This window comes from Mustela lutreola, chromosome 4, assembly GCF_030435805.1.
Source record: "Mustela lutreola isolate mMusLut2 chromosome 4, mMusLut2.pri, whole genome shotgun sequence".
NCBI lineage: Eukaryota > Metazoa > Chordata > Mammalia > Carnivora > Mustelidae > Mustela > Mustela lutreola.
This window is the reverse complement of record NC_081293.1, coordinates 61,164,477-61,179,832: the sequence shown is the minus strand read 5'-3', so window position 1 is coordinate 61,179,832 and position 15,356 is coordinate 61,164,477. Positions and strand designations below refer to the sequence as shown.

Sequence of the window (15,356 nt, the reverse complement as noted above, 5' to 3'; positions counted from 1 at the left end):
ATCTTGGTCACAATTTCTTCTTTTTTTCTTTCAGGGAAGAAAAGGATGGAATTTCATCTTTATTTATAGGACATTGTAAGATATGAGATTTCACATAGAAATAAGAAACCCACTGAGCCGAGAAGCTTTATACATCCGTATGTACAGTTTAGAACTGTTCAAGTATAGTTTCTTTGTAAAACATGTGACATTTACAAAATACACTTAAAAATAGTTCTTAAGAGAGACAGTAAGACAAGCTTATGCCAAAAAAGTACACAACAAACAACTTGATGCCTCAGCTGTACAATGTAGAAGTTTAAAGCTCCCAGGAGTAACATCCCCGACTTGGAATGGATAGTCTTCAGGGGTCATTTGTGGCACAACATTTCGATCTTCCTCTTCCTCTACAGAAAAATACTTCTCAATCCAGTGTAATGAAACTTTGCACACAGATTCATGTTCATGGTTTTGTAGAGCTTCACTTTTGTTCAAACCTCCACATTCTTCTTCAATCATTATACGACATTTCTCAGTTTTGCCCAGTTTCTCAGCAGCTTGAAATGTTGGAAATGGCATCCAGAATAACCAGAATAATTCTGAGATCTGTCACAGTGAAGAGGTTCACCAATGAATCTATTATGCCACAATGAACAAAGTATACAGTCTGTCCAATTATTCTGCCCCCTGTATAGTTGGACACAGCCCAGACAGCTTCTTTTTGTGTCTTAAAGTCTGCCTGAGACAAAAAACCAAGGAGGAATGGGACTAATCCATGATTTACAACTTGCTGTATCTGGTCCCGGAGACCAGATGTGATGGTTGATGTGATCCACATAGCTTCCTTCTGAATATTAGCTTCGGAGTTTGTTGGCAGGCTGGGAAAAGCAGCTAGTGCTCCAGCATCTGTTGCAAACTAAGTCTGCTCCTCTATCCCAGTGACAGTATTTCCTATGGCTCTTAGTGCAGAAGTCACAATGGGTAATTCAGCAGCCCCTTGAAGCTTCACAAGTTGGGACTCAACTTCGTTTTCATAACCATTTCAGTCTGTTCATTTGGACCATCAGTAAGTTAGGAAATCACCCAGCAAGTTTCTGCTCTTATTTCTGGATCATCACGATGCAGGAAGCAAACTGAGGAAGGAGGAAGGATCTTCTCAACAGAATCTAACGGGGCTGCAGGATTCTTGTTGCAAAGATTTGACAGTGTCCATGCAGTTATGAAAGTAACCACATGATAAAGATGACATGGGAAAACATATTTTTGGAGTATATTCAAAATGGAGGAAAGTATTAGGCATTGTGGGGTTACTGTATTAATTTCATCCAATTTAGGGACTAGAAGATGAGATAAGACATACCTGGTATTCCAGGTATTTTAGAAAATTAAAATGCATTAGTAAAAAACTTGGTGGAATTTTAGGAACAAAGTATAGATACATGTGTAGATACAAAGTATCTATTTAGACATTATAATGTCCTGAGAAATTCCACTTTGCATCAAGTTTACTACTTACTTCTTTAAAGTACATATATTAGTTTATTGAACTACATCAGAGACGGTATGTTCTGGTAGAGGCTGTATTACACAAGTATGCCTTATATTTGAAGTATATCTTTGTCCTCAGTCAGTATGAGGTTTTAAAAATGCTCCAGGAAATTAGCCATAGGGAATCAAATTCATGCATTTCTTATTAGTGATTGTTATTATTTAGATAATAGAATACTGGACCATGTTTCTACATTTATTTGGAGAACTCTACTCATTTCAGATATGAATATCATCTTTAGTTAATTAAAGATATCTGAGATAAAAAGTAGCATAATACAGTATCTATTGTGTACCCAGAAAATTAGCTTGAAAGAAACCTCTTTGGAACACATTTTTTAAATGTTGAAAAAGTTATTTGGGTCCATGTTTCACACTCAAGTCACTCCTACAATTTCTATGTCAATTTGTATCCTTGGTCTCTAATCTTAGGTCTACTTCTTGGTAGACAATACAGATGGGGGCACTTGTTACATTTTCAAACATGGTACAAAATAACATCATCATTACATCTTATTATACTCTTTTACAGAAAGCTTTTAATGGAAGATAATATGATTTTTCACATCTTGATCCCTGCAACTCTTTTTTTCTTCAGAATTTAATAATAATCCTCTTGCTCTGAAGGTGTTTTTAGTTCAGGTTGCTACAACCAAATACCACAGGCCAGGGGCTTATATGTAATAGGTTTCTTTCTCACAGTTCTAAAGGCTGCAAGTCTAAGAACAGGGTGGTGTCATGGTTGGGTTCTGGTGAAAACCTACATCTGGTTACAGATGGATATTTTCTCATTGTGTCCTTACATGACAGAAAGAGAGAGGGTAAGAGATGTCTCTCTGGGGTCTCTTATAAGGGTGCTAATTCCATTCATGAAGTGAACAATCTCATGACTTACTAACCTTCCAAATGTTCTACCTCCTATTGACATCACATAGGGGTTAAGATTTCAACATATCAGGGCGCCTGGGTGGCTCAGTGGTTGAGCCGCTGCCTTCGGCTCATGATCTCAGGGTCCTGGGATCAAGTCCCGCATCGGGCTCTCTGCTCAGCAGGGAGCCTGCTTCCCTCTCTCTCTCTCTGCCTGCCTCTCAATCTACTTGTGATCTCTCTCTGTCAAATAAATAAATAAAATCTTAAAAAAAAAAAAAAGATTTCAACATATCAGTTATGGGGAAGCCTAACAGAAGCCTATTAAATGACTAGCACTGGAGCTATGGAGTCAAAGTATCTGGGTTCTAATCACAGCTAATATATGTGATCTAGAATAACAGTTGTACCTACTTAAATTTCTGGTCATCCACCCTTAGTACCCAAGATATGGATTGGTCAAAATACAAAGTTAAGAAATAAAGATCATAATCCTTGAATTTTGAAGTAAAATGGTGACACTAATATGTGTCTTCTACATGATTGCGGTATTGCTTTGGCATTATTTTTGATAGGGAAAAAGAAAGATCCGAGGACTTTCAGACAGGCATTTGTATTGCAACGGTTAAATAACCAATGAAGTAATGCTAGCAGCTATGATAGACAAATTACAAATCTTACAGCCTTACCCAATGTTTATTCTTACTCATGCCCCAGTGGAGGGTGAGTGTTAGCAGTCAGAAAGCTTCTTTCCAACACACCTTGGAACCTGGACTTTTTCCTCCTGTGACTAACTCTCTCTTTTGATTTAGCTTGATTTGGGGAAAGAAAGTAAAAAGAGGATTGTGCCAGTGGTTTTTATGGCTCAGAACTTGAAATAAAATACCATATTTTCTTGGCCAGAGCTCAGTCATATGGCCAAAATTACCTGCAAGAGAGATAGAATTCAACTATGTTTCAGGAATTAAAAAGAAACTCAAACTGAAAAAAAAAAAAAAAGTAGGAAATAAATGGGGTTCCCGTAGGACCATCAGAGAGGTTCACAAACCAAATTTCCATTATTCAGCTGATCCATAGAAGTTTTAACCTGTGTTAGTGAGTTAGCATTGGCCCATATTTAACAATCTCTGAAATATCTCCATCTGGATATTTCCATTTTCTGAGTGCAAAGGAATCTTGTTAAATAATTGCAGATCACTTTGGGACATACAGAACAAAGATCCAGCATATGTCCACATTTTGAGTATGTCATTGATATTCCGAGATTCTTCCTGAAACTACCTGTCATTTAAGGGGCCCTTAGTCTATCAACTGACTCAGATCAAAGACTTTGATGGTCTGTTGTGGGTCTTGCAGCCCAGATCTAGGTATATAAAAATTTAACCATCCATTTCATTCCTACGGACCCCATGGTCGATCCACCAGAGCCAGAGATCCCCGTGGGTCAGGTTATTCTATTTTTGATGCTGTCCTTATTGTTATCACAGTAATCATGCTTATTTTATCTCTTGCAATTAAGTGCATGTCGTTGGTCTCTGACACGTTTGGATCTGCTTATTCCCAGTGAAGTCAGGAAACTGTTTCAAAATCAGCATTTCCCTCTAATATTCCTGGCCCATAAAAGTCTCCTGCTGAAGTGGTTTTCTCTGACAGAATGGATGACTGGAGAGGTACACTATGTCTGAGGTGCTGGAATGTCCTGTTTCTTGTTCTGGGTGACAATTATATAGATGTGTTCTGTTTGTGTTCACCTAACACTCATTGCTTCCACTGGTCTCTGATGCCTTTAAAAGCATGTATTTCTGAAATCTGTTGAGCATTTTGTTTAGCTGTTTGGTGGAGCATATTTTGGTGCAAGGCAGCTACAGCAACAACTTTCTGCTAAAAATGTATACTCTGCTCTTAGCTCTGTAAAAAGTAATGATCCAAAATAATTTATCTTTGTAACTGAAAAACAAACAAACAAACAAACAAACAACTTTCTTTTACTCTGTAGCAATGTTTAAATTCCTAAGAGGCCTTCTGGTGAACTCTCCATTACCCTCATCATTCTCTATATCCTTACCTTGTTTTACTATTTTTTTCAAAGCACTTTCACTGTCTTACAAAATACATGTTTATTTTTTCTCTATTTCTTTTCTAGATTATAAGCTTCAGGAGAACAGACAAATATTTTATTTTGCTTAGTGCTTTATTCTTAGCACCTAGACCAGTCTCTGGTTTATGGCAGTCACTCAATAAGTATTAAATAAATGAAGCCATGTTGTTACTTGTGTATGGATTTGTAAAAATTTCCTGTCACCAACAAGAAAGAATGATAATCTATTAGCTAGGATTCTACATTTTAATTTTAATTTTGCCTTTTTAATTAGTCATTAGTAAAGTAAATATTTCTGTTTGCTTGAATTTCACATGTCATTCCTTGTACTGACATTGATTCAGTCAAAACAATACTAACATGTTCTAAATGTAAATTATTAGCCAGATGTTGCCACAAATGGTATGATTTGGGGTCTTTACATGAAATGCAGAGTAACTTCTTCTTCCTCAGAAAAGCTGTATCATTTTCCTCATGAACTACTCATTTGCCATATATCAAATACTATCTGAAGCGTGCTTTTATTGTCTTGTGTAGTCAGTTCTCCTAGTATACTTGTTTTGAAAACACAAATTTATTCCAAAGTGATGGATGTGTTAGGGAACAATTTGAACTTAACACAAATGTTGTGTTTTCTTTTGCATGATTTCTCAGATGAATGCAGAAAACTGCACCCTGTTGAACCATTGAACCAAGCCATATGGTAATACACAAAGTTTGTGCGCACGCGTGTGCGCACACACACACACACATCCCTGAAACATCTACCAGATACCTCAGTTCAGACTGTGTGTCATTTGGTAACTTCCCACATGATTGCAGATAACTTTCAGTCCACCATTTCACAATAATTCACAAGCCACAACCCATTGAATGCCCACTTCCACAAGCAAATTTCAGGTTTTCTTTCAGGTCAAGTGCCATATTTATTGTAATATATATTGGTATATATATGTAATATATACTTAACATGTATATAAATTATATAACAATATATATTTATAACCTCTATTATGTTATAAATTATATATATAACAATATGTAATTAACCTATATAATAACAATGTATAATTGATAATAGATTTCTACTAGCTTATCTGTTTTTAAATCTTTCTTTTAACGTGTTCCCAACACTTAAAGTTTTTGAGTATTGTGCCTTCACCCCAATTTCCCCATAAACCCTGTGAGTTTTATTGTGCAAATTTTGTATAACATGAGGCTTTTTAGGAATGTCTGTGTCACATTCTAACAAAACTAGCTGTATTATTATTGCTCTAACATCTGTTTTCTCCGAGTCCTGTAACAACAGCAGTTGGGTTCTCCAGGGCTAGACACTAGGGTGTAGCTGGGCTGGAACAAGCTTTTGGGGATCAACATCTAGGAAGGGAAGTAGGGAGAAGCACAAACAGGCCCAGAAAGGAGATAAACTGTGATGTAGGCTTAACAAAACTTCAGGAAAGAATTCTGAAAGGAGTATCGCTTGTCAGAGAGTATGTCCTCTGCTACACAGGAATGGTCACTCTTTTTATACCTCTGCTTTACTGAGTCCCTGGATGTGGATGTGGTTGGAAGGGTGAGACCCAGGCAAGGGGGCACTCTGTATCTGAGGCCTTTTCTAAAGAAGCCATGCCTGGGAATTGTCTGCTAACCAAAGTCCCTAGGATTGAGTGTTAAAACCTTTCTGGAAAGGAAATACTGTGTGATTTTATATCATATCCGTATCAATAGGTATTTCTGGATTAATCTCATGATATTTTTTTTGTTCAAAAAAACTTTTAATCTTGAAATAATGTTAGACTTACAAAAGGTAGCAAAAATAGTACAGACAAGTCCTAAATGCATTTGACTCACCTCTCTCTGATGTTAATATCTTACATAGATCTGGTACGATGATCTCAATCAAGAAATTAATATGGATGCAATACTATTAATTAAATACAGGCCTTTTTCAAATTTTATCAGTTCCACTCATATACTTTATCTGGACAGAATCCAGTTTGGGATCCCACATTATATTTATTTGTCATGAAGTATGCTTTATTTTTTTACACATATGTCCATCTGTATGAGATCCTTAAATTCAAATACCCCATACATAATATCCTAAATACTTAGCAAAGTGTTTGGTAGTATAATTTTTAGGTTAATAATTGTGGAATGAATAAACTCTGCAAATTTTCCAAAAACAGAACTTTGTTTAATCCCAATTTCTAGGATTATGCCCACAATTGGTCTTCAATTTGTTTATTCAGTAATTTGTTAAACAATGAATGAAATTGAACTTTACAAATTGGGTACCTCTCACGACACAAATGTTACAAATTAAACAGAAAAGGAAGCTGATTGCTTTCTTATAACTTTTAAAAATGTTACATTTATTATTATATGGTTTCACTTATTTGTGGAACATAAAGAATAGCGTGGAAGACATTAGAAGAAGGGAAAAATGAAGGGGAAGAAAATGAAGTGGGAGATAAACCATGAGAGACTATGGACTCTGGGGAAACAAACGGAAGGTTTTAGAAGGGAAGAAGTAGGGGGATGGGTGAACCTGGTGATGGGTATTAAGGAGAGCATGGATTGCACGGAGCTTTGGGTGTTATATGCAAACAATTAATCAGGGAACACTACATCAAAAACTAATGATGTACTCTATGGTGACTAACATAACACAATTAAAAAAAACAAAAAACAAAAAAAATCAAACATATTTAATATGCAAAAAATATGTTACATTTGAAATGGGGAAAGAATATAAATACAAAAGAAGATAGAGCAAACCATCAAAAATATTTAAGAAGATGGTACTGAATCTTATTTTGAGATGTGTGATTGGCATGGGTTAATAGGGAAAAGAAGGAGGTAATTTTTCAGATGATGTATAAATCCATAGATATATAAGATGGCAGAGGGATATAAGATGATAAGACAGAAAGCAGGATGGTATTTTTTTTTTCTTTTTTGAACTAACGGGCAGAGAAATTTATTAAGTACCTTTATCCATTTTAAGAGTACTAAACAAAGCTTTACAATGGTGAATTTATTATTTAGTCTTGTGTGAATTTTGCATGACAGAACCTTGCTGCTTGCTTACATTCATCCATTCATACTTTGAATGACTAAGAAGTCCGCAATCATATAAGCTAATTGCTTACTAGGATAGAAGGAAATGGATTTGTATATAATAATTCAGAGTGAAATACGGACTTATTTCTTAATCATGTGTCTACTATAGGAAAATATATAAGTAATTTTAAAAATCTGTAGTCTAAAACATAATTTGCTTGATAAATTAGTTTAAGAGAAGTGTATTAATTGCATCTTTATTTGTTGATTTATAGTATTCTTCAGTTATTTATAGAATATATTCATGATGCCAATTATTTTGGGGGGTGAACAATGATGAATTACTTACTTTTTGTTTTACCAAGTACATAGCTATGTCTTTATTTTTACATTGGATTGCACAATTTCTTACCTGGCTAAGTACTTACTTTTCTGATAACTCTCAAAATTATGGATTCTGTTTATAAATGTCCAGAAAGCTCTGTTTGTTTTTGTTTGTTTGTTTGTTTGTTTTCTTTTTTCTGGAGTGCAGTGGCTGTGAATGGAGTGAGATTTTAGCTTAAGCCTGGTGTTGTCTTGGGAGAAAGGAATTAGCACACAGTGCAGAAAGAAGCTGAGTACTCAAGGCAGCTACTTTCCTTCTCCTGAGACTTTAATTCTCTTTCAAATAATCAGTTGAGAAATGAGTGCCAAAGACTAACCAGCATAATATTTGGTGTTTTTCCCTTGTATTTTGAAACCCAAAAGCACAGCTTGTGAAAATAACCCAATAATGTTAAGATGTTTGTTGCATTTAAAAATTAGATCAGTTTTTAAATGCAACAAACATCTTAACATTATTGGGTTATTTTCACAAGCTGTGCTTTTGGGTTTCAATTAAAAATTAGATCAGTTTTTCATAATGAAAACATTTTTGGTACCAAAAGCCCCTCTGAAAAGCATGTTTTTTAAAAAAATGGTAATATGTATGAAGAGAATTTTGATGCATGTGAGGTTGTGTTACAGTCGTCTTGGAATTGGAATAAAATATATTCAAATATGCTTGATTTTAGAAGAAATGGAATATTTTCTCCACCTTCATCTCTACCTGTCACAAGGCAATTTAACCCAAGTTATATGTCACTTTTTATATGATTATGCATTTCTAAAACATTATCTAAAAGGAAAGTAATTTCTCCCCAGCCTGTTATCTCATAAGACTTTGTCCATAATTCCCTTACTTCATTTTACTTTTTATTATCATTATTCATATTTCAGCTTAAGTAATTTAAGGTAGAGACCATGGCTTGCTATTCTGTGACTCATCCACAACTTTGAGTATGGCTCCTAACAGGACAGACAGAATGTGTTTGCTGACTGAATCTGGAACATGATTAAGCATGCATGATTACATTTTCTTAATATCATAAGCTTAATGTAGTGAACTACAAAATAACAAAATATGTGTAACTTGGGGTATCATTTAAAATATCAAATTTTCAATTATTTCCACTATAAAAAGAATCATAACTTTGCAAGTCAGGTAGAATAAATGAAAAGTTAATAATATCGACCTAGTCAGAAAACAGGATCACTTCATGGGGAAGTGAATTTTGAATCTGCTTTTGAATAATGTATCAGATATAATTTAGAGAGCAGGGGCACATGGAACAAACATAGACTCTGGAGAAATCTGTGTTAAAAAAAAACCCATTTAACCTGGGATTCCATTTCCTAATTTGTAAGATGGAGATTAATAGCACTTGCCCTACTTATATTACTGGGTGTTTTCAGGTTTAAGCGAAATAGTGAATTTGATAGTATTTTGCTTTAATTTTGAGTACACATGGAAGTTAGTATTATTTAAAAATTTTAGCAGTTTTTTAGGCTATCAGAGAATCAGTAAACTAAGAACAAGTTTTTAAGTAAAATTAAGAACAAGTAAACAAGTAAGTTAAGAACAAGTATGTTTTTCTCATAAATAAGAAATATATTATCCTTCCATGTCTCATTCTTGATTTTACCATGTTCCAAGTTGCTAACATATCAAGAATTTTCCATTCTTTTGGAGTATAGCAGATAACCAACCCTTCAGATAAATGGTATGACTGCTTAGTCAACTTAAGTTATTGACTCTCATTACTATTCAATTCATTCACCACAACATCTATAGGATCTATATGCAACTTCCCCAGCAGTTAAGCAGGAGACCTAGGGACTTTAAGGACTGGTTAGAGAATGGTAACTGTGGTAGAAGAGAAATTAATCTGAAATAGGTTTAACTCCCCACTATAATACTATATAATCAGAAAACAGGATCTTACTATGCTTTTCATCCCTATTTTTTCACCATTATTTTTTTCACTGCAGTGCCTGAAATATAGAAGTTATCAAAATATTCTTTGCATGCTTGAATGAATAAAATAACTGATTATTTGGTGATCTACTTATATAATGATGTTAAGTTAGAGATACCAGTATAACTCTCAAATGTAAGTGAATGTTTCCAAAATATTTAGGAGATAGCAGTCTATTCTATTTTTGTAGATAGGACTATAGAGCTATGCTATAGGGGGCAGGAAGAAACTTCTTGGAAAATGTCAATCACGAAACTTGGAAGACTATCCTAACCAAATTACCAGTCCTAAAGTAAAGTCATAGACCAGGCAAGTAGATTGATATTAGCCAAGGCAGACCTGAGTACAGAAGTGCATTATCATCAGGTTTATATCTACGTGTGGTAGCCACAGCTGTTTCTTCATCAGGCTTGCATCTGAGAGGTACTAACATGACTGCAGCCTTTAGAACACAGCTTTATATCAGACATGTGTTCAATTTTTCATCAGTATTATTTTTCTATATATTGCCATTATTGTTACCTGTGGGTCTTTCCTGTTTCCAGCATTTTGTACTAAAGTATCAGTTGTAATGATACAATTTGCTCAATTGCTGAATTGCTGATAGCACCCTTATCAAATCTTTTTCCACTTGTGGAGACTTTTCTAATGCTTTATTAATCATAGACTATATCTTAATCTATATTAATCATAGACTATATCCATGTTAATAACGAGGAAATGATTAATACCGGCTTATCTTTCCAAGTACTGACGATTTACCAGACATTGCTCTAAATATTTTAGCACACTGTTTTTAATCTTCATAACCATTCTATGATTAGGTACTATTACAGTTTCGATTTTACAACAAGGGAACTAAGGCAGAAAGAGGTTAATGGACCTGCCAAAGTGCTCACAAGCAGGAAATGTTGAAGCTGTGCATTGGTCCCAGGTAGCCTGGTTTAGGGGCAATGAACTTGAACACTGTTACAACTGGATATTTGTTATAACACACACTTCATGGGATTAAAAATGTGTAGACCATGTACCCTTATAGATTAAGATGAAGAATATAACTAAATAAACAAAGGAAGGTTTATGAAGGCAATAGGGATAAACTAGAAAAGAGCATGAAATAGAAAATTGAGGAGTTTTCTAAAATGAGAAATGTGAGAAACTACATACAGCTATTCTCAAACTTATATTGAACAGCTCCCATATTTTGAGCACTATCCTTGGTGCTGGGATCATACTTCTATCAGTGGATGAATTGTGTAAATATAATTACTAAATAAAATATTTTTCATTAGAACATACTGTGATCTGCATAGACAATACTTCTGACAGCTAAAATTGCTTCCACATCTGCAATTCCTGTGTGAAGTTGTAGAACCTCTGTCAGTGGCCATGGAGTTGTGCCACCTTCATGGCAGCTGACTCTGAGGAGCACAGATGACTAATGGTCTTCAGTTGCAGCACCTTCTTTGGATCCTTCACCATGCACACCGTTGACATGGTCCCTGTGGAGTGCTCCACACCAGTGCCTGAGCATGGCAATGTTCTAGAGCCAATTCACTCTTGCTTGATGTGGGGGGGATTTCCAAAAAGCAACTGGCCTTGGGGGGGTCCTTTTCAGCTTGGCTGAGACTTTCTTAAAATTTCATTGTATTCTGGAGCTTTCATACCTAATTTTCCCCAGGTTTCAGACCTATATCTTGATCTGGAGTCTCTCCCTACTTACTTCCCCTACCTCATCTCCTTTCTCCCTTTTTCTCTTTCACTCTCACTCTCTTGCTCCCTCCCTCCCTCTCTCTCTTTCTTTCTCTCCCTTTCAGTTACTCACTCACTCACTCAGGCATGTCCCTCAATATCTGAGACTTCTGATACGGTCCTGTCGGTTTCTCAATGGCACTGAACTGGCATGCTAGATAAAATTCATGAAGTTTTTTTTGCAACAGGAATTCCATGATCTTTTGTATATATTATTGATGTGCCAATGAATTCAAAGAGAATTCCAACAAGCATATTTGAACGTATAAGGTTATTAAACAGACCATCATGGAGACATTACTTCCTTTAGCCTATTTAAAACAGTGAAGTGTCATATATACGAAGAAGAAACTACCTTTAAACACGTCTTTTTTTTTTTCTTGACACCAAGACTTTACCCAAGGATAAAGTCAGCAAAAATATAAATATTTCAATTTAATTTATAAAAATATGTCTTTTACAGAGCACAGCATACATTTTATCATATTACTAAGCATTAGAGTGACATTAAGCATTCGAGTGAAAAATCAGAGAACCACTTAGTCTTTATGATTACACAGTTCTGGTCTTCCACCATTTCTTCTTCAAAAACTCCATGCTCATCCTCAGTACTTCCCATTTATGGTCTCACCCACTGTCTAATTAATACCTGATTAAAATGCACATCTGCAGAACTTTACCATCACTCTATGGCTCTTAACGTCTATTTCATCTGTTCTATTATGAAATTAAAAACACACAACTCTGGTAGCATATAAATGAAAATGACACTAATAATCACTCTTAAGAATAAATTTATGTTATTTATTTTCTTAATAAGTGAGAATTTCTTTTCAGGCTTAGTGCTCATCTGAGTTTAAGAACTAGACATATCTTGAAATGAACCACATCCTTTTAATTTCCTATTTTCTTTCACTAATAAATCATAAAACATCTTATCAAACTTCTCTAGCTATTTTGAACCTTGCTGGTCATTCTTTTTTTTTTTTTAATTTTTTAATTTATTTATTTGACAGACAGAGATCACAAGTCGGCAGAGAGGCAGGCAGAGATAGGGGGGAAGCAGGCTCCCTACAGAACAGACAGCCTGATGTGGGACTCGATTCCAGGACCCTGAGAACATGACCTGAGCTGAAGGCAGAGGCTTAACCCACTGAGCCACTCAGGCGCTCCCCTTGCTGGTTATTCTTATCAAGATTAATCTCTCCTATAACTATAACCTTTATAAATGCAAGGGTAAAAAAAAAATAATCAGGAGACATTGCTTATTTTTTGTTTGTTTCTTTTGCAAAATCCTATGGAATTTTATTGATAAACAACATTCAATATGACATACAAAGTTGAGGGAAAGAAAGGATTCAAGCCTGATTCTGTGAAAAAGTCTTAATTGGAAAAACTTTATAAGCTCCAAATTTATATTAGCTTTCTAAGCCTTCTTACCAATATAATTGGGAGCATCCACATCTGTAGCGTGTGAGGGACTAAAGGGGGATGATGGAGGAGTTTATTCAAAGGGCAAACCACCAATATAAAGTTGAACACCAATCAATCATCTCATACTTTTTATAATCTAAATCAGCCTCTCAGTTTTACAGATCTCGAGTTATCTAACTTTTATGTACCAGAGACCATAAAAACCAACAGGCAAGAAGGATGTACAAAATCCCTGACAAAATTATGAAACATTTAGCTATAATTTTGGAAGCGTCGAAAACAATCTGGAGCAAATGTTGGCATACTATGAATTGGAGGCCAAATCTACACTGCTGTCTGGTTCTGTAAACAACACAGTTGTATTGGGACACAAACACACCCATTTATAAAGGTGTTACCTATGGATGCTTTCACAGGAGCACAGAAGAGTTGAGCATTTGCAATGGAGCCATGTGGCCCTCAAAGCCTAACATATTTAGTATCTAGCCTGTTAAGGAAAAGTCTGCTGAGCCCCAGTCTAAAGACAGATGGTTAGGAATACAGTACATTCATAGGAGGAGAACATTCTCCTTACTTTTGAGGAATCTTTTTAATTAGAATTGCGTCATCATGTAAATATAAATATGCTTAACATCCTTAGCTATGTCAGAATAGCATATGTGAGGTTTGTTTCTATTTAAAACTGTTTGGTAATGATTTATTTATTTGTTTATTTATTTATCTATCTATCTATTTATTTATTTATTTATTTATTTATTTATTTGACAGAGATCACAAGTAGGCAGAGAAGCAGGGAGAGAGAGAGAAAAGGAAGCAGGCTCCCTGCTGGGCAGAGAGCCTGATGCGGGGCTCAATCCCAGGACCCTGGGATCATGACTTGAGCTGAAGGCAGAGGCTTCAACCCACTGAGCCACCCAGGTGCCCCTAAAATTGTTTGGTAATGTTTATGAAATTCTCTTATTTCTCAGCTAAAGTAGTTTCAATTACCTTTATTGTAAGCATCTGACACTGTAGATCACTTTTAGTTGTGAAAATTCAGCAAAATCTCCCCCTTCCAAGAAGCAAAATTGTGTACCAAGACTTCTACATTATTAAGACTTACCATTTTATCAGTTTGATGAATGAAGAGTTGAAATATCACTCCAAATGTATTCCTTCACTGATTTGTGAGGCCTTTCCTTACAGGAGCATGGGCAGTTACCCCTCTAATTTTTCTGCCATGTTGCTTCCATAGATAGATTCTGCTAGCTGTTAAACTGATTGTGATTGTGTGATAGTGCTTAAAATAATGTCTCTGTTCTATTAACACTATTGTTCCCTATATGTCTGATTCTTTACTGCGATTTGTTCTTTTGTTTGTTTCAGAATTTTTCTATTAAAGAAAAAAGTCATACACCTACCCAAATCCCACTTGTTCCCTCCGGCCCTTCTCTGTCTTTCAAAGTGGTAGTATATCATTCTTACATGTTTATGACAACACATTCTATTGTTTTACATGTTTTCAATTTTATATTAATAGGATCACACTGGGCATGCATGTTTGCTGCAGGATTTTACACACTCAATATTTATCTTTGTTAGAATATCTGCATCTAATTCATTCATTTTAAGTACATTAAAGTGACCAACACATTTTTAGCATTAGAGATTGTTTTAAGATCTTTAAAAATATTTTATTTTGATTTAATTTAGTGTGATAAACTACTATATGACTAAGCCATTGCATTTATTCATCCTTCTACTGAGTAACTGTTCCATTTATTTACTCTTTAACACATAGGCACAATGAATATCTTTATACATAACTATTTTCATGTGACTACAGAATTTTTCTAAAGTAGAATTACTCACTTGTAGAGTTGGCATCTTCAAAATGGCTAGATACTACTAAATACTGTCCTGAGCTGTTGTTCAACTAGTACCATAAAAAACTTGCTTTTCCTCCAGTCTTTCTCATTTCTCTTATTGTTAACAACAAATAATTCTTTTTTTTTTTAAAGATTTTATTTATTTATTTGTCAGAGAGAGAGAAAGAGAGGGAGAGAGCGAGCACAGGAAGATGGAGGCAGAGGGAGAAGCAGGCTCCCCGCTGAGCAAGGAGCCCAATGCGGGACTCTATCCCAGGATGCCGGGATCATGACCTGAGCCAAAGGCAGCCGCTCAACCAACTGAGCCACCCAGGCATCCCCAAATAATTCTTTTAATATTACCATTTCTTCCTCTTCTGTGAGTTGTCTTTTTTAAATAATCTCTTGCTCATTTTTCTGTTGTGTTTT

At 35.2% G+C, this 15,356-nt stretch overlaps 1 pseudogene; it reads right to left on the bottom strand.

Annotated features, from left to right (window-relative positions):
- Positions 1 to 240: 240 nt before the first annotated feature.
- On the bottom strand, positions 241 to 1,279 carry LOC131830117 (importin subunit alpha-1-like; annotated as a pseudogene).
- Between the last annotated feature and the right edge of the window lie 14,077 nt (positions 1,280 to 15,356).